Below are 25,713 nucleotides of genomic sequence, written 5' to 3'. Positions count from 1 at the left end.
CCACTAGTTCCAATATATCCATAATATTCATGATTTCCTTCTGTGCATGAGGGTAATAGTTTGTAATGTGATTTCCTTTACAATCCATTGAGGTATTTAAAACCGTATTATAATCTCCCCACCTAATAATAGAGTCTTGTATTGCTTGTAGGCTTGATAAATTATTATATATATTTTCAAAGAAGAGTGGATCATCATTATGTGGAGCGTAGAGATTAATAAGCCAAATCTGTTTAACTTGTTGAATCTCATTTTTTTTTTTTTTTTGAAAAATAACGTTCCCAACGTAAACGGGCTATTTTGTGAGTATAACAGAACTGATATTGCAGGCAAAAGAATGAGAAAAATCCAATCAGGAAAGCAGCGGTTTCTAAATAAGAGTCCCTTCCTGTGCTTCCCTGTTGAGCAGTGACTTGGATATCAACGGGATTCCTTTTTCTATGGCTTCCTTAATGTGTCTTTGTGTATTTCTCGCGCAAAAGACAGAGGTAGCCATTTTTCCACCCGGTCTTGCTGAAAAAAGCTCTTTCCCGGTTGATATATTATCGAATAGATATTTGAAAAACACCTTGATGATTGATTATAAACAACGTTTGCCATGTTTCTGTTGATATTATCGAGCTAATTTGGAATATTTTTTGCCGTTGTCGTGACCGCAATTTCTGGTCGTTTTCTCAGCCAAACGTGAAGAACTAACGGAGCTATTTCTGGCTGCAAAAATATTATTTGGCTGGAAAAAAGGAACATTTGCTATCTAACTGGGAGTCTCGTGAGGGAAAATATCCGAAGCTCATCATAGGTCAACAATTTAATTTGATTGGTTTTCTGATTTTCGTGACCAGATTGCCTGATGCTAGCTAGGCATGATGCTATGCTGGGCTATTGATAAACTTACACAAATGCTTGTCTTGCTTTGGCTGTAAAGCATATTTTCAAAATCTGAGATGACAGGGTGATTAACAAAAGGCTAAGCTGTGTTTGAATATATTTCACTTGTGATTTCATGAATATGAACATTTTCTAGTAAGAATTTTTTGTCCGTTGCGTTATGCTACTTAGTATCAGTTGATGACAATTCTCCCAGATCTGGAATGGGTAGTTACAAAGTTAAGGTCCAATAACATATTTAAATAATCCATCGACCTTGCAGATCTGTTTAGACAATTTGCACATTTGGATAAAAATGATTGTTAATTGATATCACCCCTTTTGAGTTTCTTTGTCCATGGGAGAAATACATTTCACGCTCATTGTTGAATGAGTTTCCTGTGAACAAGATATTATATTCCTTCTCTTTTAGCCAGGTAAATACTGATCGTCTTTTACTACTTGCTCTGGTCTGATGAAACTAACTAGGGCACTGCGTTCATCCACCTCTGGCCTGCTCGCCTCCCTACCACTGAGGAAGTACAGTTCCCGCTCAGCCCAGTCAAAACTGTTCGCTGCTCTGGCCCCCCAATGGTGGAACAAACTCCCTCACGACGCCAGGACAGCGGAGTCAATCACCACCTTCCGGAGACACCTGAAACCCCACCTCTTTAAGGAGTACCTAGGATAGGATAAAGTAATCCTTCTCACCCCCCCCCCTTAAAAGATTTAGATGCACTATTGTAAAGTGGCTGTTCCACTGGATGTCATTAGGTGAATGCACCAATTTGTAAGTCGCTCTGGATAAGAGTGTCTGCTAAATGACTTAAATGTAAATGTAAATGTAAGATTCAACTCTTTGTCTGGAATGCCAAGCGTCACGTCTGGAGGAAACATATGGCAGTGTCAGCATCATGCTGTGGGGATGTTTTTCAGCGGAGGGGACTGGGAGACAAGTCAGGATCGAGGCAAAGATGAACGGAGCAAAGTACAGAAAGATCCTTGATGAAAACCTGCTCCAGAGCGCTCAAAACCTCAGACTGGGGTGATGGTTCACCTTCCAACAGGACAACGACCCTAAGAACACAGCCAAGACAACGCAGGAGTGGCTTTGGGACAGGTCTCTGAATGTCCTTGAGTGGCCCAGCCAAAGCCTGGATTTGAACCTGATCGAACATCTCTGGAGAGACCTCAAAATAGCTGTGCAGCTTCGCTCCCCATGCAACCTGACAGAGCTTGAGAGGATCTGCAGAAGAATGGGAGAAACTCCCCAAATACAGTTGTGCCAAGCTTGTACTGTGCTTGTACTGTGCATTTCTTAATTTATTTCCACAATAAATAAATACTATTTATTTCCACAATTAACAAATAATATGCCTCCCTTTCAGCTTGGGAGAGGAGGGCATCGAATCCTCACTCCACGCCCCCCTAAAAAGTGTAGTTGAGCTCAGCCACCTGAGGACGAACTATCCGTCTCTCTCAATGACAGTTTATAAATACCCACATCTGAACTAAAGGTGAGGAGCCTGCCTGCTGCCACCCATTGCTACATTTAACTCCACTAGCTCCAAAACAGGTGCCTCAACTAGAATGACAACATAATAATATAAATAGAGATAGAACATAGATGTTTATATATATTTATACACACAGTGGGGAGAACAAGTATTTGATACACTGCCGAATTTGCAGGTTTTCCCACTTACAAAGCCTGTAGAGGTCTGCAAATTTTATCAAATGTACACTTCAACTGTGAGAGACGGAATCTAAAACAAAAATCCAGGAAATCACATTGTATGATTTTTAAATAATTAATTTGCATTTTATTGCATGACATAAGTATTTGATCACCTACCAATCAGTAAGAATTCCGGCTCTCACAGACCTGTTATTTTTGTGGACAGGTGTCTTGGCTAAAGAGCTGTAGCATTCATATATTTAATTCCTATTCAGCGAAGGGGCATTGACTGCTGCAGAGCAGATTCCTTCTCCCTCCATTTCCCCTGAGCTCAGTGGAGGTGAGATGAGAAATGGGTTAAGTCAGCCCAGGTGGCTTCTGGGTCGTTGCCTCCAGTGGCAGATCGGATGACTGAATGCTTATTGCCACCCCCCAACCCCCCCGCTGTGGTGCCTGTCACCTGCGGTGGCCGAAACACAGACATAGCTCACCTGCGGCATTCTATTTGTCCTCACAACAAGAGATCCCCTCAAAGTCCTGAATACAAAAGGGGAAGGAGGGACGAAGTGGCTGGATGGATGGTGTGTGTTGTAGTGTCAGGCCCTTGCCTGACTGCCTGGTGGCCAGACCCCTTGAGGCAGAGCACAAATCACTAGACTAAAAATAACAGCCAGGCTGGGTGCTCCTGCCCTGTGCCTCCCCCTCAGCTTGGGAGAGGGGGGGGGCATCGAATCCTCACTCCACGCCCCCCTAAAAAGTGTAGTTGAGCTCAGCCACCTGAGGACGAACCATCCGTCTCCCTCAATGACAGTTTATAAATACCCACATCTGAACTAAAGGTGAGGAGCCTGCCTGCTGCCACCCATTGCTACATTTAACTCCACTAGCTCCAAAACAGGTGCCTCAACTAGAATGACAACATAATAATATAAATAGAGATAGAACATGGATTTTTATATATATGATAAAATATTCTATATCAAATCTAGAATAATATGTGCTACATAACGACCACTAATCCTGGCACTGATACATAATTTACACTATGAACTGAATGTGATAAAGCCTCTACACGCAGATACAGAAACACAAGGTACACTTGTACAATTGCTCATGCCTACACAGTACTTGAGATTAGAAAGAACCATCCTTAGCTTTTCCTGGCAGAGACGACCATTCTCAGCTTTATGTCTCCCATATAGCTAGCTGTATAGGCCTAGAGGTTACCAGTACTGAACATCCATGACCCATGTGATGCTGGAGCACAAGCATTAATGACTGGTAGGTTGTGCCAGTGCCTGCAAAACTGGCAGAAAGAGCGAGAGAGACCTTACTGGAGGGGAAGCACTTCACAAAGCATGAAGCACTGAAACATTAAGAGGCACAGTTTAGCTAAAGCATATATTAATCATCATCCTCCTCTTACCTACTGATAACTCTGTTCTTGTGTTGCTCTTTCGGTTGCCACAGGAAAGAACATTAATGTTTCTATAATCTGCCTCTCTTCTCCCATCCACCCACACACTGCCTTGCTCTAACTGTGCTCTCCTCCTCCAGTCAGATCCAGAGTGAGGTCCTTATTATGGTTTAGTGTGTTGGCAGTGGCTCGCTTTGTCGTAATCTGCAGCCCTCACATCACCACACCACCACTACGCTAACCCTCAGCCCAATTAGCATAACCGTACTAAAACGCCACTGACGGTGAATTTAACACACAGCTCTGTGTGTGTGTATGTGTGTGTGTGACAGGGAATTGACCACACAGCACTGTGGGAGAACCATAAACCATCAGCAATCTTTCAAAATAGTCCTCAGAGGAGTTGAGCTCTGAAAAATAATCTCAGACGGACTCTTGTTTAAAAGGGACATTTTAGAAAGTGAGCTCCAAAAGTATTGGGACAGTAACAAATTGTGTTGGATTTAAAATTATACTATGTGGTTAAAGTGCAGACTGTCAGCTTTAATTTGAGGGTATTTTCATCCATATCGGGGATAAACCGTTTAGAAATTACAGTACTTTTTGTACAAAGTCCCCCCATTCTAGGGGACCAAAAGTATTAGGGACAAATCTAGGGACAAATTCACTTATATATGCATTAAAGTAGCCTAAAGTTTAGTTCAGTAACCTCACAATCATTGTATCATTTCAAATGCAAACTGCTGGAGTACACAGCCAAAACAACAAAAAATGTGTCACTGTCCCAATACTTTTGGAACTCACTGTATTTGTAATTTGGAAGGATAAAATATGTTAATCCCTGGGGATTCAAAATGCACTGTGTCAGTATATGGTTATCTGTTTAGAACTCTACCCTCGAGGAGTCACTACATTTTTAACTTATCCTCCATTGACACACTTCTACCAATGAAGAAGCAATCCAGGGTCACTTAGTCTGTAGGACTACCCTTACCATTGAAGCAAGTGAACTCAATAAACCTCAGGTCACAACTAAGTCTGGTTTGGTTCCTTAAACAAAAAAAGAGGATCATGCTTACACTATCTCTGAGTTGGAAATGTGTCACTAACAGTCTAAATTAAGAATCCTGTCCCTCTGGCATTTCAAACACCAATTTCCTTCCATCCAGAGCACAATTTTAACTTAAGGCTTTTATCATAGCCTCAATGTGTCAAGTGAGTAACCTGCCCACTGCGCTCAGCTCACTTGGTGTGGGCAGGGTGCTTCCAAGCTGCTGCTGCTTCTGTTTTTTGAGAAATTAGGGAATTTTTCATGTCGCGGTAATTCCCATTTCATTGCATGCCTGCTGATGGATGTGAATGCCAGCAAAGCAGCTTTGATGTTTGTAGAATTACACAGCAGCTGAATGAGAGGAATATCTCCTTGCTGCATAAGCAAAGGACCCGCTGGAGCTGATGACAGGGCTCCCATGTAATGAACAACATCATTTGTGTTTGGAGACTGACTGTTTTTTCTTCTCACTATCTCATTGTGAAGGCAGGTTCAGAACATCAGGAAGAGGAAGAGAGCGAGAGAGAGAGAGAGAGAGAGAGAGAGAGAGAGAGAGAGAGAGAGAGAGAGAGAGAGAGAGAGAGAGAGAGAGAGAGAGAGAGAGAGAGAGAGAGAGAGAGAGAGAGAGAGAGAGAGAGAGAGATAAAGCAATAAAGCCAAGGGAGGCTGAAAGAAATGTAGCAGAAGTGAAATCAGATCACCACATCCAAGTGGGCATTTTCTACATTCCATGGAAACCTGCTATCTACGCAGTTTCTTCCGAATGCAACTCTACCTCATTGTGTTCCTGCAAGCACAATGTTTTATCAGATATAGATTCTGATTTACAGTACAATCCTACTATTAGGAATACGTCTCATTATTAAGTACCGGCAGGTTAACGGTACCTCAGACCCATAGCTCATTTCCCCCAAGCCGCCCTGCTTCAATTTACCAGCAGCACCTCTCTCTCTCTTTCCGAGATTCTTATTGCACTGGCCTGCTGCTGCTTCTCTCTCCCTTCATATCTCATGTTGACACATACAACCACTGAAGGACTCTCTGCCATTTTTCTCGGTTGTTGACTGTGGAATTTTACCCCAATCAACTTTTCGGAGGCACATCCGAGTTCAAGGCGACCTATTTAAACTGAGAAATTTACCAGAGGCGGAGGCATTCATTCATCACATCTGAAAAAGTGTAATGGAACAGCGAGCTGAGTCACTGTGTTAGAGAGGGATGTGAGGGACCACAGCAGAGCATTAGAGAGGCAGAAGAGTTGAAGTAGGTTGAAAATTAGTAATCCCCTGTGTTGGGCTGAGATCCCGCTAACGGGATCGATATGACAACAGCCAGTGGAAGTGCAGGGCGCCAAATTCAAAACAATTCCTCAAACATACAAGTATTTTACACCATTTTAAAGATACACTTTGTAAATCCAGCCACAGTGTCCGATTTCAAAAAGGCTTTACGATGAAAGCACACCAAACGATTATGTTAGGTCAGAGAGAAGTCACAGAAAAACACAGCCATTTTTCCAGCCAAAGAGAGGAGTCACAAAAAGCAGAAATAGAGATAAAATGAATCACTAACCTTTGATGATCTTCATCAGATGACACTCATAGGACTTCATGTTACACAATACATGTATGTTTTGTTCGATAAAGTTCATATTTATATTTTAAAAAATCGCAGTATACATTGGCACATTACGTTCAGTATTTCCAAAATATCCGGTGATTTTGCAGAGAGCCACATCAATTTACAGAAATACTCATAATAAACATTGATAAAAGATACAACTATTATGCACAGAATTATAGATGCACTTCTCTTTAATGCAACCGCAGTGTCAAATTTCCAAAAAGCTTTACCGAAAAAGCAAACCATGCAATAATCTGAGTACAGCGCTCAGAGACCAAAACAACCCAAACAGATATCCGCCATGTTGTGTAGTCAACAGAAGTCAGAAATAGCATTATAAATATTCACTTACCTTTGATGATCTTCATCAGAATGCACTCCCAGGAATCCCAGTTCCACAATAAATCTTTGATTTGTTCAATAATGTCCATCATTTATGTCCAAATACCTCCTTATTTGTTTGCGCGTTTAGCCCAGTAATCCAAATTCATGATGCACGCACTAGGAGCAGACGAAAAGTCAAAAAGTTTTGTTACAGTCCGTAGAAACATGTCAAACGATGTATAGAATCCATCTTTACGATGTTTTTAACATAAATCTTTAATAATATTCCAACCGGAGAATTCTTTTGTCTTCAGAAATGCAATGGAACTCAAGCTAACTCTCACGTGAATGCGCGTGGCCAGCTCGTGGCTCTCTGCCAGACCTCTGACTCATTCCCTCTCATTCGCCCCCACTTCACAGTAGAAGCATCAAACCGGGTTCTAAAGACAGTTGACATCTAGTGGAAGCTTTAGGAAGTGCAATTTGACCCCATAGACACAGCATTCGATAGGGAATGAGTTGAAAAACTACAAACCTCAGATTTCCCACTTCCTGGTTGGATTTTTTCTCAGGTTTTTGCCTGCCATATGAGTTCTGTTATACTCAGACATTCAAACAGGGTAGCCTAGTGGTTAGAGCGTTGGACTAGTAACCGGAAGGTTGTGAGTTCAAACCCCCCAGCTGACAAGGTACAAATCTGTCGTTCTGCCCCTGAACAGGCAGTTAACCCACTGTTCCCAGGCCGTCATTGAAAATAAGAATTTGTTCTTAACTGACTTGCCTGGTTAAATAAAGGTAAAAAAAAATAATCCAAATCTACTAATAATATGCATGTATTAGCTTCTGGGCCTGAGTAGCAGGCGGTTTACTCTAGGCACACTATTTATCCAAGCTACTCAATACTGCCCCCAAGCCATAAGAAGTTAAAATGGTTAAGGTAAGGTTTACTTAAAAAAAAGAAAATTCACTGAAGAGAAAGCTATCTAACTCCAGACAAAATCAAAAACTATAAACAAGTCAAATTTCAAATCAAATCAAATGTATTTATATAGCCCTCCGTACATCAGCTGATATCTCAAAGTGCTGTACAGAAACCCAGCCTAAAACCCCAAACAGCAAGCAATGCAGGTGTAGAAGCACGGTGGCTAGGAAAAACTCCCTAGAAAGGCCAAAACTTAGGAAGAAACCTAGAGAAACCCAGGCTATGTGGGGTGGCCAGTCCTCTTCTGGCTGTGCCGGGTGGAGATTTTAACAGAACATGGCCAAGATGTTCAAATGTTCATAAATGACCAGCATGGTCGAATAATAATAAGGCAGAACAGTTGAAACTGGAGTAGCAGCACGGTCAGGTCGACTTGGGAAAAGCAAGGAGTCATCATGTCAGGTAGTCCTGGGGCATGGTCCTAGATGGCTTAGGTCAGTTGAAACTGGAGCAGCAGCACAGCCAGGTGGACTGGGGACAGCAAGGAGTCATCATGTCAGGTAGTCCTGGGGCATGGTCCTAGGGCTCAGGTCCTCCGAGAGAGAGAAAGAAAGAGAGAAGGAGAGAATTAGAGAACGCACATTTAGATTCAAACAGGACACCGAATAGGACAGGAGAAGTACTCCAGATATAACAAACTGACCCTAGCCCCCCGACACATAAACTACTGCAGCATAAATACTGGAGGCTGAAACATGACGATCATCCTGAGCGCATAAATAGCACACTGAAACAGTGACATGAGGCTAACTGTACATAGAGGATATTTACCAGCTACTTAGCGTAAAAGCATGACCATAAATCTTTAAGCAGAGAAGATATGAATACTTAATTTACTGCTCTGATGAACAGGAATTTATACATATATAAATATTAGTAAAGTGATGAGATTTCACAGGGTATTCAATTAATTTACTAATTCAGTCCATTCTTATTAACATGCTGAATGAAATGACTGCCTCTGAGCAAGTCAGAGGGAACAATGTATTTTATTGAACGTTTAAGAAAAAAATAAGCACATTTGTGAATGCAGGTGTGCATGCTCGGAGCACTATATGCGTGTGTGTGCGCGTGCATGTGCACATGTGTGCACTTGCAGTTTCGCAGAGAGGGATCCTTAGCTCAGAGGGCAGTGGCCTGCTTTAACAGAAGCCAATCCCCGGACATCACGCTCCTGCTGCACTCACACAAATGACAGATAATGACAATCTTACAGCCAGCAACCACCAGGCAACAGACATGGGAAAACATCCCTATCTGGTAGATAGGAGACAGACTGAAGTGATCACTTTTGGTAAAACAAACCCTTTTAACCTCCCACATTTAACCTCCCATGCCATACCATTCCTTCCCTTCTCACCCCTTCCCCTCTCCTCTCCTCCATTCCCCTCCTTCCCTTTCCTGGCCTCCCATCTCTCCCAAGGGGCCAAAGTGTGCAGTCTGGGGTTTGTTCCTCTGTTTCAACAGGGACCTCATGGCTCATGGAAGTCTGCTCCCCTGTTCCTGTCTCCAGGGACAGGAACTCCTACCTCCACTGACCGCGTTCCTGCTGTTGCCCCAGCAACATTTCTGCAGGGGGGAGATTGTCAGCTCAGAGTCTCCTAGATTAAGTATCTCAGAGGCTTTTGCTTGCCATTTTTCCCCCTCTGTTTTCTATTTTTTTTCTAAACCCAATCCCAAAACAATGGGCTTTGGTCATGGCTGGCTAAAACATAGCTTAACAAAGCTGGGATGTACCGGAGTTCTGTGAGCTGTAACTGAACTGGATTCTGTTGATGCTAATTACACAAACTCAATACAGTCCAACCAAACTGGAGGAATACTGTTTCTCTCTTCTTGGCATCCCCACTTCAAAGACAAGCAACAGGAAGAGAAGAAAGTTCAGAGAATGAAGACTTGAAGCTTTTGAAGGTTTACCGAGCTGCTGCTGTGCATACCATGAATATTCATACACTTTTAGAAGGGAAAAACTTTTGCGTCAACTTTAAACTTCTGTTTTTCTCTCGTCTTGTACCAGGATGGTAATCGCAAAACGTTGTCATAAACAAATGAACACTGCCAGGAAAGGGGATTTAGTCATCTGTTATGACACCTGTTTATAACACGTGGAGTAGCACTTCTCCCTTTCCACAATAAAATTAGATTTAGCAGAAATCTGTTTCCAGGGCTGCTCAGAACCAAATGGTTATGTTCACAGCAGAACATAAAATCAATCAGCTTTGTAATGGTCTTGTCTGAAAGCATGACAAATACCCAATGTGGTGGATAGCTTTACATACAGTATATGGACTCATAAACATGCTGACAGAACCATTTTCCTCATCCACTGCTATGGCCTGGCCTTGAAACGAGGAGTAGTCTATTCTGTAAATAAGAAATTACTCAGAGGACCGGAATATTCACTTGGACAATTTGTGTTTAAAATGAGTACCAATTACAGTAGGAAATCAGTCCGACTTGCCGTAGCAGTAGTCCAATATCACATTTGAAATGTAAATACAGTACAGGCCAGGGTGAGATTCTTTGGTACATAAGAAAGCAGCTTTTTGTGGTTTTAATGAAATCCCTCTCGATCAATGCTGTCAATACAGATCGACAGTATTTCACATTGTAACTGTTGTCGTCTGGAGATAGAGAGTAGGACCAAGGTGCAGCGTGGTAAGTGTTCATGTCTTTTTAATAAACAAACTGAACACTGGAACAAAAACAATAAACGATGTGAACAAAACTAAACAGTACCGTGTGGCCCAAACACTCACATGGAAACAAACACCCACAAACCAAAAGTGAAACCCAGGCGACCTAAGTATGATTCTCAATCAGAGACGACTAACGCCACCTGCCTCTGATTGAGAACCATACTCGGCCGAACACAAAAACCAACATAGAAAAACAAACAGACTGCCAATCCCAACTCACGCCCTGACCATACTAAAACAAAGACAAAAACACAGGAACTAAGGTCAGAACGTGACACATGTTGCCATTTTTAATCATTCTCAAAAGCATGTAGATTACTTGGTGGATATGCACATCTTAAAAGAATAAGATAATAAAATAAGGTTAGGATATGATGATATGAAGTGCATTTGGTTATTAGGAAAGTGCTATATAAATCATATGTATTATTATTATGTACATGGGTGATCTAACGCAGGGATCATCTCAATACCAGAGATAGATAGTTTGTGAACAGACACAAATACACACAGCTCCTTTATTACCTTGATATACTACTGCATGCTGAGTGTGTGTACCACAGAAATATAATTACTAGAATGGTTATTCTCATTCTAGTCAATGAGTCTGTAAGACACTGCCGTATCACTTAGTAACAATGTTACCGCGGTCAATGCTGTTTAAATCATTTTCCATATAAGATTCAAACAGTGCTCTCAGGCTAAACCCAATGTCAGATTATGTTAGATTAGCATTCCGTGCTAGCTCTCTCTCTCCTTCCTACACTCCTCCTTTCCTGCTCCCTGTCTTCTTCCCTCTTTCTCCCTCCCTGCCCACCTCCCTCAATCTTCTTCACTCCCTCTCTCCACTCTGCCAGGAATAGTGCCTCATAATGCAAGGCTCTACGCTGACCTTTCTCTTACAAGGAGCACGTGTGTGCCTCAGTTGAAAAATGTAGGCTCATATGCAAGTAAAATGTTCTCACTGTAGAGCTCTGTAATGGCTGAACAACACATCCCCTGCAGGGAAAGGAAGGGAGAGGCTGCCATCTTGGGGTAATTATGAAAGAGGGATTTATCCTGCCTGCTTTCCTGCCTGCCTGCCGCTGTCTGTCTGAGCCCACTCAACCCACAGGGCACAACACATCAAACCCCACAGCAATTTATTATTTATGATATGTAACCTTTATTTAACCAGGTAGCCCCATTGAGGACAGAATAGCTATTTTCTAAGGGAGAAATGCATTAATGGGTGATATGTGGACATTCATGCTGAATTAGAATAATAATGTAGAACCAAAATAAATTAAACATTTCTGAAGCAATGTACCAATGGAGACAGAGATGGTCAAACCCAGTTAAGCTGATGAAAACAGAAAATACACCAAGCAGTTACATATTCCTTAACTGTGTCTTTTAGGTGTGGTTTTTATATACAGTTGAAGTCGGAAGTTTACATACACCTTAGCCAAATACATTTAAACTCAGTTTTTCACAATTCCTGACATTTAATTCCAGTAAAAAATTCCCTGTCTATGGTCAGTTAGGATCACCATTTTATTTTAAGAATGTGAAATGTCAGAATAATAGTAGAGAACTATTTACTTCAGCTTTTATTTCTTTCATCACATTCCCAGTGGGTCAGAAGTTTACATGCACTCAATTAGTATTTGGTAGCATTGCCTTTAAATTGTTTAACTTGGGTCCAACATTTCGGGTAGTCTTCCATAAGCTTCCCACAATAAGTTGGGTGAATTTTGGCCCATTCCTCCTGACAGAGCTGGTGTAACTGAGTCAGGTTTCTAGGCCTCCTTGCTCGCACACGCTTTTCAGTTCTGCCCACAAATTTTTATCTAGGATTGAAATCAGGGCTTTGTGATGGCCACTCCAATACCTTGATTTTGTTGTCCTTAAGCCATTTTGCCACAACGTTGGAAGTATGCTTGGGGTCATTGTCCATTTGGAAGACCCATTTGCGACCAAGCTTTAACTTCTTGACTAATGTCTTGAGATGTTGCTTCAATATATGCACATAATTTTCCTTTACTCATGATGCCATCTATTTTGTGAAGTGCACCAGTCCCTGCTGCAGCAAAGCACCCCCACAACATGATGCTGCCACCCCCATGCTTCACGGTTGGGATGGTGTTCTTCGGCTTGCAAGCATCACCCTTTTTCCTCCAAACATAACGATGGTCACTATCAGACAAGAGGACATTTCTCCAAAAAGTATGATATTTGACACCATGTGCAGTTGCAAACTGTTTTGGAGCAGTGGCTTCTTCCTTGCTGAGCACCCTATCAGGTTATGTCAATAAGGACTCGTTTTACTGTGGATATAGATACTTTTGTACCTCTTTCCTCCATCTTCACAAGGTCCTTTGCTGTTGTTCTGGGATTGATTTGAACTTTTCGCACCCAAGTACGTTCATCTCTAGAAGAAAGAATGTGTCTCCTTCTTGAGCTGTATGATGGCTACGTGGTCCCATGGTGTTTATACTTGCGTACTATTGTTTGTACAGATGAACGTGGTACCTTCACGCAATTTGGAAATTGCTCCCAAGGATGAATTTGGCTGATTGGCTGATTTGCTGTCTCCAATTGGCTGATTTCTTATGATTATGTCAATTGGCCAGAAGCTTCTAAAGCCATGACATCATGTTCTGGAATGTTCTAAGCTGTTTAAAGGCACAGTCATCTTAGTGTATGTAAACTTCTTACCCACTGGAATTGTGATACAGTGAAATAATCTGTCTGTAAACAATTGTTGGAAAAATGACTTGTGTCATGCACAACGTAGATGTCCTGATAGACTTAACAAAATTTGTGGAGTAGTTGAAAAATGAATTTAAATGAGTTTTAATGACTCCAACCTAAGTGTATGTAAACTTCCCAGTTCAACTGTAAGACTTCTTGGGTTTCCAACCTCACCTGCACAGTGTTTTTGTCATGTTTTTTTATGTGCACGCTTTTGTTTTTCACTTGTCTTCTTTAATGTGAATAAATCAAACTAAAACATGTCTGCCTATTCATAACCCCTTGCTCTTCCACATCAAACCTGAATACCATCAAAGCAACACAACAACAACAAATGCATCAGACATTTACGTTTTACATTTTAGTCACCACCAATAAATCTACGATAATCGATCATTTCAATAAGCATTTTTCAACGGCTGGCCATGCTTTCTGCCCCGGCCAACAGCTCTGCACCCCACTCAGAAACTTGCCCGAGCCCCCTCCCTAATTTTCCTTCACCCAAATCCAGACAGCCGATGTTCTGAAAGAGCTGCAAAATCTGGATCCCTACAAATCAGCTGGGATAGACAATCTGGACCCTTTCTTTCTAAAATGGCAAAATTGTTGCAACCCCTATTACTAGCCTATTCAACCTCTCTTTCGTGTCGTCTGAGATCCCCCAAAATTGGAAAGCTGCTGCGGTCATCCCCCTCTTCAAAGGGGGAGACACTCTCGACCCCAACTGTTATAGACCTATATCCACCCTGCCCTGCCTTTCTAAAATCTTCGAAAGCCAAGTTAACAGATCACCGACCATTTCGAATCCCACCGTACCTTCTCCACTATGCAATCTGCTTTCCGAGCTGGTTCATGGGTGCACCTCAGCCACGCTCAAGGTCCTAAACGATATCATAACCGCCACCAAAAGACTACTGTGCAGCTGTCTTCATCGACCTGGCCAAGGCTTTCGACTCTGTCAATCACCGCATTCTTATCGGCAGACTCAATAGCCTTTGTTTCTCAAATGACTGCCTCGTCTGGTTCACCAACTACTTCTCAGATAGAGTTTAGTGTGTCAAATTGAAGGTCCTGTCCTGGAACTCTGGCAGATTCTATGGGGGTGCCACAGGGTTAAATTCTCTGGCACGTTTCTCTGTATATATCAATGGTGGTCGCAGTTGTAAATGAGAACTTGTTCTCAACTAGCCTACCTGGTTAAATAAAGGTGAAACTGAAACTTATCCAGAGCGACTTACAGTTAGTGCATTCATCTTAAAATAACTAAGTGGGACAAGCACATATCACAAGCATAAAAAGTAACATTTTCCTCAATATCGTAGCTACAGTAGAGTCACGGAGCTAGAAGGGGTGTCTCAGAAGAAATCTCAGAAGCCATCGCAATAACAAAAACATAAGTAGGCTGGGATTAGTGCGCCCAGGGACTTGAGTCTATGAGGAGAGAGTGCGAGAGGATACTTTTTTCAGGGGAGATTTTGGCTGATTCTCAAATAACACCCTATTTCCTTACATCCCTATGGGCCCTTGTCAAAAGTAGAGCACCATATAGGAAATAGAGTGCCATTTGTGACGCAGACTTTTTCATTAGCAGCCAGGGCCACATTTGGCTTCCCACGGTGCTTCAGAACAAAGAGTGTGTCTGAAAGCAGGGACCCTTGACGTGGGACGTGGCACTCTAATTGGAGCCTTGGTAATCCTCTCTCTCCCCCCTCCCTCTCCAGTCTCAGCTGTGGAACCAACAGTGTCAACAGGCTCTCTACTTTAACAACGGCACAGGGGAGCAGATCGTCACTGTTCAGCCAGCCGTGGGCAGATGCCTACTCCACACACACAGAGAGCGAGAGAGAAAGAGGGAGGGGAGGGGTTAGCAGACCAGCTCTGTGTGCTCCTCAGCGCGGCAGGGGAGTGGAGGAGTGATTGCAGGGAAGTAAGATGGTACACGTCATCTACTGACGTGGATGAGGATTAGGAGAATAGTTTAGAGAGGATGAAACTCAACTGGACAGCCTGCCCTTCACTCTATGGATCACGTGGTGTATTGCAGTGTTTCCCAACTCCAGTCCTCAAGTATTTCCAACAGCACAAATGTTTGTTGTATCCCTGGACAAAAACACCTTATTCAACTTGTCAAGGGCTTGATGATTAGTTGACAAGTATAATCAGGTGTACTTGTCCAGGGCCACAACAAAAAATTATACTGTTGCGGGTACTGAAAGACCGGAGCTGGGAACCACTGGTCTACTACCACTGGAGGCTTGGTCCTTCTGTGGCTCAGTTGGTAGAGCATGGCGCTTGTAACGCCAGGGTAGTGGGTTCGATTCCCGGGACCACCCATACGTAGAATGTATGCACACATGACTGTAAGTCGCTTTGGATAAAAGCGTCAGCTAAATGGCATATATTATTATATTTATTATATTATTGGAGAGAAGCACTAATTATATCAGCCTTGCTAGGTAGAGTCGTCAGTGACTCAAAAGGTCAGCTGGATATATCAGGATAAAAAAAGATGATGAAACACAGATTTCAAACGGACAGAAACATGTTGTTTCCATGTCAACATGCAGTACAGTAAGGATGGATGATGTACAGGCCAAGGCTTGGGGTGAAATACAACAATCCTGTCATTATTCATGTACACACATATGACAAGTACAGTACATCATTGGTACCACAGGTGAAATCCACTTGATTTTATCAACAAACAAGGTCCCAGTTTGTATGACAGCAAATAAACAACAGTGTATGTAAACGTGGATAAATTGTAGTTACTTGCAGGACTGACACAATGTCATCTCGTCGTACTTGGTAGTTCCTCACACTCCAGCGGTTCAGCAGCATCATGTCAGAACCTGTCACATTCCCCCCAGGACACATAGAGGGCTGAGGAGACACACACACATGTACCCACACAAACAAGTCATAGACAAAAATTTGAGGATCGGAAGAAGTACAGCAGCATTGTCATTAGTGTCCTCCTGAACAGAAATACAGCAGCTAAGGTCAAGGAAGGGACAAACATGGGACTGACTGACTGAACACATAACACCTGAATACCTCAGGGACCTATTGTTCTCAAAGTGACATACCGTTCTCAAAGTGACATACTGTTCTCAAAGTGACATACCGTTCTCAACGTGACATACTGTTCTCAAAGGGACTTATTGTTCTGAAAGTGACATATCGTTCTCAAAGTGACATACTGTTCTCAAAGTGACATACTGTTCTCAAAGTGACATACCGTTCTCAACGTGACATACTGTTCTCAAAGGGACTTATTGTTCTGAAAGTGACATATCGTTCTCAACGTGACATACTGTTCTCAAAGTGACATACTGTTCTCAAAGTGACATACCGTTCTCAAAGTGACATACCGTTCTCAAAGTGACATACCGTTCTCAAAGTGACATACCGTTCTCAACGTGACATACTGTTCTCAAAGGGACTTATTGTTCTCAAAGTGACATATCGTTCTCAACGTGATATAACGTTCTCAACGTGACATACCAGTGTCATGTCTTTACTATCATTAACTGAAGACGTATAGTTTTTATCAAAGATTCTCTGTAATTAGTATTACGCGATTAGACTGATTAATCAAGTTAAGTCAGGGCACCAAGGAAGAATATTCAGATTACAAAGTTATCATTTCCTAAAATAACTTTTCAGATATTTTATCTGATCAAATTAGTCTTCTAATTAATGAATTATTTACTTTACCCCACGTTAGTCTCATTCCAAACGTCGTAAATTGTTGGTTATCTGCACGAACCCAGTCTTCACTATGAGTCATCCATACATCAATTGTCTTAAATCATTTATTTATTACTAACTAAGTAATTCACAGAAATGCATAAACAAACAAGGTAAATGTGGTTACATGAAATGAGAATGTGCCCTAGTGGGATAAACCGGCACGGCGGCTTGTTAGACAAAAGGGGAAGTGGGGGTCGACTAAGAAGTCACTACAGAGTGATAGTTATAACAATTGAAATGCTAATCCTTTACACATTCGGGAACAATTGCAATCAATATATATATCTACGCTCAGTGTGTCGTCTTGATCGCTGGTGAAAAGTTTGTTTCTTTTGTAGAATTGTCCATCTCTCTCTCTCTCTCTCTCTCTCTCTCTCTCTCAGTTGTGGTTAGAGGGGATAGTTCGGAGTGACATTCATTAGATTCGTTATAGAATGGATGTTTCGGCGGTTGTCGTTCTTCGCGTGCAATGATACCGAATTCCTAGCTGCAGACTAGTAATTAATATCAAAGACTTGTTCTTATTCTGTCGGTATCAATAGTCTAAGAGTTTAACTGTATGGTTAAAAGATTCAGCAATGGATTACAACCTTTGTCTTCTCATAATGGAGAAAAATATGGTCCGCAACCTTTAGCCATCTCGTAATTGAGGTAAGCTCGGTCTGCTGATCGAAAACCTGAGTGGGGGTTTTATTCGGAAGGGCCGAAAAAGGGCTGTCCCAGGAGGCCTGACCCTAACTGGGCTCAGTGGCAGTCCTCTGATTTAGTTCAAATCAAAAGGAAATTGTATTTTTCTTCATTAAACAGTCCATAATCATATCACACAATTATACAAACAGTATCATACTCACTCATTCATCTTATACAACAATTAGATGTAAACCTCATATCTAAGGCTATTATAAAAACAGTGTTATGGTAATGTGGCCACACCGTCTCCCATGAGCTTCCCCAAGTTCTGACAAACGGACTGTCCGGACCCGGTTACGAACCCGGGTCTCCGGAGTGAGAAACAGTCACTTAACCAACTGAGCCACGAATAGTCGGCAGAACCCAGAAGCTGAGGCAGACACAGCAGTACTTGAGACGGTGTATTTAATGAAGTAAAAAGTGAAGTTCTTCAGGAAAACATGTAACTCCACAACCTCAAAAGGAATTCCATAAGAACAAAGGTAATCCTCCAAGACAAAAAGGTAAATCCACAAGGTGGAAGGTATAGCACAAAAAGCCTCAAAAGATACTCAAAAAACAAACAAACAATAACAAAAAAACAGAATTCCTCAAGAGAGTCCACCGGGATCAACAAGAGTACACAGAGTACTAGGGCTGGGTGCTAACATACAAACACAGAGCAAAGAACTGAGTAAAACAAAGGGTTTAAATACAATCAGGGGAAACGAGGCACAGGTGCAAATAATAATGGGGATCAAGGGAAAACAAAAGGTCAAAAGGCACAATGGGGGCATCTAGTGACCAAAAACCGGAACAACCCTGGCCAAATCCTGACACGGACCAGTTCGTAGTTGGATTCTTCACCGATCTTTTATACTTTCTCCGGAACATGAAATTTGTTCTTACCTCAAATTCTGTGAGTTGGAAGGTAACGTAATTTCCGGACTATAAGCCGCTACTTTATTCCCACGCTTTGAACCTTGCGGTTTATACAATGACGCGGCTAATTTATGGATTTTTCCCGCTTTCACAAGATTCATGCCGCCAAAAAACTGAGCACCGTCACATAATGTGACGTAAATCGAGCGCGCTCAAACTTCCCATCATTCTGATTACGGTAGTAATTTTGTCACCCTCATCATGGCAAAGACACAGAGAAATGCATATGATGCAGCTTTCAAGTTGAAGGCGATCGATCTGGCTGTTGGAAAAGGAAATAGAGCTGCTGCACGGGAGCTTGGCCTTAATGAGTCGATGATAAGACGTTGGAAACAGCAGCGTGAGGAACTGACTCAGTGCAAAAAGACAACAAAAGCTTTCAGAGGGAAGAAAAGCAGATGGCCCAAAGTATTTGCAGCCACTCGACATCAGTGTAAATCATGCATTTAAGGTGGCGCTCCTTGTTCAGTGGAAGGCTTGGATGACAAGTGGGGAGAAATCCTTCACTAAAACGGGCCGCATGCGAAAAGCAACTTATGGTCAAGTCTGCCAGTGGGTCTTGACAGCGTGGAGCATTGTCAAAAAATCCACTATCATCAACGGGTTTCGAAAGGCTGGACTGCTGCGTGTTGAAGGGGCAGCATGAGCTCAGCGGGGAATTTGCCTCCGGATGAAAGTGACGAGAGCGACAATGAAAACGATCCAACATCGGATCAAACAATTCTGAGGCTATTCAACTCCGACACCGAAGGAGATGACTTCAGTGGTTTCAGTGCACAGGAAGAGGAAGATAGTGGCCAAGTTCATTTGTTTCAATGTACCGGTAGGCACCTGCGGCTTATAGACATGTGCGGCTTATTTATGTACAAAATACATATTTTTTTATAATTCAGTGGGTGCGGTTTATATTCAGGTGCGGTTTATATTCAGGTGCGCTTAATAGTCCAGTAATTACGGTATTCCTTTGTCCTCTATGAAAATTTACTCTGCTTCTTATACTAGGTGTCCATGAGGAGATCCTCAGGAATTTACAACGTCTCTCTGACCACAGTAGCCTAGTTGAAGGAGGAAAGGGGGAGGCGGGGAGAGGGGGATGGGGCTTGCTATACCCAAAGAGGCCAACGTTATGACACCGTTCTCAAAGGGACCTATTGCTCTCAAAGGGACCTATTGTTCTCAAAAACATATTGTTCTCAAAGGGACCTATTGTTCTCAAAAACATATTGTTCTCAAAGGGACCTATTGTTCTCAAAAACATATTGTTCTCAAAGGGACCTATTGTTCTCAAAGGGACATATTGTTCTCAAAAACATATTGTTCTCAAAGGGACCTATTGTTCTCAAAGGGACCTATTGTTCTCAAAGGGACCTATTGTTCTCAAAGGGACCTATTGTTCTCAAAGGGACCTATTGTTCTCAAAGGGACCTATTGTTATCAAAACATATTGTTCTCAATTGGACCTATTGTTCTCAAAGTGTCATATGGTTCTCAAAGTGACATACTGTTCTCAAATTGACATATTGTTTTCAAAGTGACATATTGTTTTCAAAGTGACATATTCCTCTCAGAAAAGAGAAGTGGCATCCTCCTGCCATGCCATACTGTGATGGCTTCAGCCTATGTCCTTCTGTGTCTACTGATTCAAACTGACAGATACAGTTGGCAAAAACACAGAAGCTGTCACACCCTGATCTGTTTCACCTGTCTTTGTGCTTGTCTCCAGCCCCCTTCAGGTGTCGCCCATCTTCCCCATTATCCCCAGTGTATTTATACCCGTGTTGTCTGTTGCCAGTTCGTTTAGTTTTTCGCCAAGCCTACCATATTTTTTTCCTGTGCTCCTGTCTGTCTCTAGTTGCTGTTTTCTATCTTTCCCGGTTTTGACCATTCTGTCTGCCCTGACCCTGAGCCTGCCTGTTGTTCTGTACCTTGCCATACCACCCTGGATTACTGACCTCTGCCTGCCCGTGACCTGTCGTTTGCCTGCCCCCTGATTTTGTAATAAACTTTTGTTACTTGGAAACTGTCTGCATCTGGGTCTTCTCCTGAGCCTTGACAATAGCTGTCTATAAAACATCTTACCTTTCAAATGTAGTGGTGTGGAAAGGTTACTCAACCATATTAAATGTCAGATTAATGTGTGCGTATATTATCTGTCATGGAATCTACATACCTTGTAGCATTCTGCATTTCAAGAAGCATTTTAAGAAGCATTCAGCATTCTGAGAATAGGTCTATCAACTCTATGTTCAGATTTTGAGATCACGGTTCATATCCACCAAATGTCTCAGAGTAGGAGTGCTGATCTAGGATCTGTCCAGGTAATCATATACATTATGATCTTAAAGGCTAAACTGATCCCAGATCAGCACTCCTACTCTGAGACGCTTTGTGGATACATGCCCAGGGGTCAGAATTGTCTTGAGACATGGCTGTAGGCTAACTAGCTTCATAAGATTCTAAAACCACACAACTCAGGGGCATGGCAAAGGTCAAGAATAATCTATTCAACAACTCATGCTTATAGAATTATGCACAAAACTACTACAGTGAGTTACAGAATACATCAGTTTGGACACGTTCAGACCGAACATCCCAGATTATTTTCCTACTAAACACAACACAACCAAATTCTCTTCTCTAAACCAGTGAATCCACAAACAAGACTAAATCAACCATTTCACTCTCAGTGGGAAATGGAACTCCACAGGATTCTACAACAACCATAACGACAACTATTGTATAATAGTATAGGCCTATAGACCATTAAATCCCCCCCAGAAATAATTTATTCTTACAACTTAGTTTGTCACAAACTGTTTGTCACTTTATCGAAGAGCTAGTGTGTGACGAAGCCCCGCTCCAAGAGGCGGGTGACATGACACAGGCAGAATGATTCATTAAACAGGATGTGCACAGGCCATTTCATGCTTGCTGGGGTAATTGACAGAATATCTCTTATCTGTCTGCTGAAAATAAATATTCCTACGAGTGCTGCCAGTCGCGGAATGTATCTGTTACAGTTGGATACGTTATCGTTTTCACTTTTAGTCATATTTTACCATATTTCATGCTGTATTGTCTAGCTTGCTAGCTGGAAAGCACCCTAGAATTGATAAAAACTGAAAAACAATAACACTGGAAAGTTTAATAAAATAAGACTGTCTGGTCAACAATTCAAATATTGTGCTGCAGGCAACCCAAGGCAAGACAAGGGGTTTTGTGAGGACTGTAGCAGCCTTGTAGGAGGAGAGGCAAAGTAAAGCAACTGTCTGCCTACGCAAATTTAACTCCAACAGTGGAAACAGAAATCAGCATGTGAATGTATTGATTCACTAAGTAGTAGTATAGGATGAGAGGAGAGAGATCAATAACCATCTTCACTATTAGTTGTTACGTTTCACAATGTATTTCTTAGAAAAACATATAAATACAAATTAACTATCTGTAATTGGACGTCATGAGGGATGGTACAAAGGAAACAAGAACTATGGACTGACATTTAATTTGACTTGACTGAAACGTCTTTATTTAAGAATTTCAATTATTGTTCCATAGAAATTCAGATTTCTTTCAACAGTGATGGAGCTCCTACAAGACCCTTCAGTTCCCATGTTACAAGGCTATTGCGCTGTATAGAGTCAACCTTTCCCAAGAGGCTGGAGTTGCCGTCCAACACTGAACACGGAGGACAAGACCCAGCCAATGCGATGAAACCAATGGGTCTTAGTTGCCTGACTGCCTTACCTTGATACCTGTATAGCTACATGTGTATACCTCTAGATTAATTATGTTTGACAGCGGAATGAAACATGGGTTTGAGTATTTCAAATCAAATCCAATTTTATTTGTCACATACACATGGTTAGCGAGTGTAGCCAAATGCTTGTGCTTCTAGTTCCGACAATGCAGTAATAACCATTGAGTAACTAACCTAACAATTTCACAACAATTACCGTATACACACAAGTGTAAAGAAATGAAGAATATGTATGACTTGCATTAAAAATAGAGGTTGAAAACAAGTGAGGTGAGGCCAATATTTTCCATTATAAAGAGAACCTCTCCCTCTCTCTCTTTACGGTATGATTGATGCCAAGATTCCATTACCTATGCTACAAAGGGAATTGGGCTTTGAAAAAGTACAATAAGATCAGAAGGAATTGATGGGGGTAGAGAAAGAGAGAGAGACAGAGAGAGAGTCTCACCTGCATTGACGCTCCCTCCACTCGTGCTACATAGGCGAAGCGGTCCAGAACAGTGATGGTGACTGGCAATGCCAGGATATACCTGCCAGGATATACCTGCACTCAGCCTCACCTTATGAGCCATCACCTGGGACAGAAGAACACAGTTCAGCCAATCACCATCAAAGAAACCATCAGAATGGGAACACTGCTATAAGAACTTGGCATTCAACAACCAATGGAGAATCAGATAGTAGGGAGTTTGTATTGAGAAGATCAGAATCAGAAAGCATGTTTATCCTACCAACAGGACATTAAAAACTGTCATGTTTCACCGAGTCGTGGCTGAACAACGAAATTAAGAGCATACAGCTGGCGGGTTATACACTCCATCGGCAAGACAGACAGCAGCCTCTGGTAAGACACGGGGCAGGGGCCTATGCATTTAGGTAAACAACAGCTGGGGCACAATATCTAATGAAGTCTCAAAGTTTTTCTCGCCTGAGGTAAAGTATCTGATGATAAGCTGAAGAACACACTATCTACTTAAAGAGTTTTCATCTGTATTTTTCGTAGCTGTTTACATACCACCACAGAGCGAAGTTGGTACTGAACTCGCACTCGATGAGCTGTATTCCGCCATAAGTAAACAGGAAAACGCTCACCCAGAGGCGGCGGTCCTGGTGGCCGATGACTTTAATGCAGCGAAACTTAAATCAGTTTTACAGAATTTCTATCAGCATGTTAAATGTGCAACCAGAGGGAAAACAATTCTAGACCACCTTTACTCAACACACAGAGACGCGTACAAAGCTCTCCCTTGACCTCCATTTGGCAAATCTGACCATAACTCCATCCTCCTGATTCCTGCTTTATTTAAGCAGGAAGCACACGTGACTCGGCCTATAAAAAAGTGGTCAGATGAAGCAGATGCTAAACTACAGGACTGTTTTGCCAGCACAGACTGGAATATGTTCCGGGATTCTTCCGATGGCATAGAGGAGTACACCACATCAGTCATTGGCTTTATCAATAAGTGCATTGAGGACGTCGTCCTCACAGTGACTGTCCGTACATACCCCAACCAGAAGCCATGGATGACAGGCAACATTCGCACAGAATTATTTTGCCACTATGGCCTATTTATTGCCTTACACCCCTAATCTTACTACATTTGCACACACTCTATATAGACTTTTCTATTGTGTTATTGACTGTACGTTTGTTTATCCCATGTGTAACTCTGTGTTGTTTGTGTCACACCGCTTTGTTCATTCTTGGCCAGGTCGCAGTTGTAAATGAGAACTTGTTCTCAACTGGCCTACCTGGTTAAATAAAAGTGAAATAAACAGAGTTAAAGGGTAGAGCTCCCATTTTCAAGGAGCTTATAATAAATCCCGCTATGCACCCCGACAAACTATTACAGACTACTAAGGGAAGCACAACCGAGAGCTGCCCAGTGACACAAGCCTACCAGACGAGCTAAGTAACTTCTATGCTTGCTTCGATGCAAGTAACACTGAAACATGCATGAGAGCATCAGCTGGTCCGGATGACTGTGTGATCACGCTCTCTGCAGCCGATGTGAGTAAAAGCTTTAAACAGATAAACATTCACAAGCCCGCTGGGTCAAACGTGTACTCCGAGCATGCGCTGACAAACTGGCAAGTGTCTATACTGACATTTTAAACCTTTCCCTGTCTGAATCTGTAATACCAACATGTTTCAAGCAGACCACCATAGTCCCTGTGCCCAAGAACACTAAGGTAACCTGCCTAAATGATTACCAAATCATAGCACTCACATCTGTAGCCATGAAGTGATTTGAAAGGCTGGTCATGGCTCACATCAACACCATTATTCTAGAAACCCAATGCCCACTCCAATTTGCATACCACACCAACAGATCCACAGATAATGCAATCTCTATTGCACTCCACACTGCCCTTTCCCACCTGGACAACATGAACACCTATGTGAGAAGGATATTCAATGACTTCAGCTTAGTGTTCAACACCATAGTGCCCTCAAAGCTCAGCACTAACCTAAGGACCCTGGGACTAAACACCTCCTCCCTCTGCTACTGGATCCTAGACTTCCTGACGGGCCGCCCCCAGGTGGTAAGGATAGGTAACAACACATCCACCACGCTGATCCTCAACACAGGGGCCCCCCAGGGGTGCATGCTCAGTCCCCTCTTGTACTTCCTGTTCACTCATGACTGCACGGCCAGGCACAACTCCAACATCATCATTAAGTTTGCTGATGACACAACAGTGGTAGGCCTGATCACTGACAACAATGAGACAGCCTATAGGGAGGAGGTCAGAGACCTGACCGTGTGGTGCAAGGACAACAACCTCTCCCTCAACATGATCAAGACTAAGGAGATGATTGTGGACTACAGGAAAAGGAGGACCGAGCACACCCCCATCTCAATTTCCTCAACACCGATGCCCCCGCACATTGACACATTGACTCTTAACCGGTACCCCCTGTATATAGCCTCCACATTGACTCTTAACTGGTACCCCCTGTATATAGCCTCCACATTGACTCTTAACCGGTACCCCCTGTATGTAGCCTCCACATTGACTCTTAACCGGTACCCCCTGTATATAGCCTCCACATTGACTCTTAACCAGTACCCCCTGTATATAGCCTCCACATTGACTCTTAACCGGTACCCCCTGTATATAGCCTCCACATTGACTCTTAACCGGTACCCCCTGTATATAGCCGCACTGTTGTTATTTACTGCTGCTCCTTAATTATTATTTTTTCT

The 25,713-nt window shown here is 42.4% G+C and overlaps 1 pseudogene; it reads right to left on the bottom strand.

Annotated features, from left to right (window-relative positions):
* LOC118396045 (mitochondrial inner membrane protease subunit 2-like) overlaps window positions 1-24,786 on the bottom strand; it is a 199,278-nt pseudogene extending 174,492 nt beyond the window's left edge.
* Window positions 24,787-25,713: the final 927 nt, after the last annotated feature.

The sequence above is a fragment of the Oncorhynchus keta genome, chromosome 17, assembly GCF_023373465.1.
Source record: "Oncorhynchus keta strain PuntledgeMale-10-30-2019 chromosome 17, Oket_V2, whole genome shotgun sequence".
Taxonomy (NCBI): Eukaryota; Metazoa; Chordata; class Actinopteri; order Salmoniformes; family Salmonidae; genus Oncorhynchus; species Oncorhynchus keta.
The sequence above is the reverse complement of the archived record's forward strand: the minus strand, read 5'-3'. Positions and strand labels throughout refer to the sequence as shown.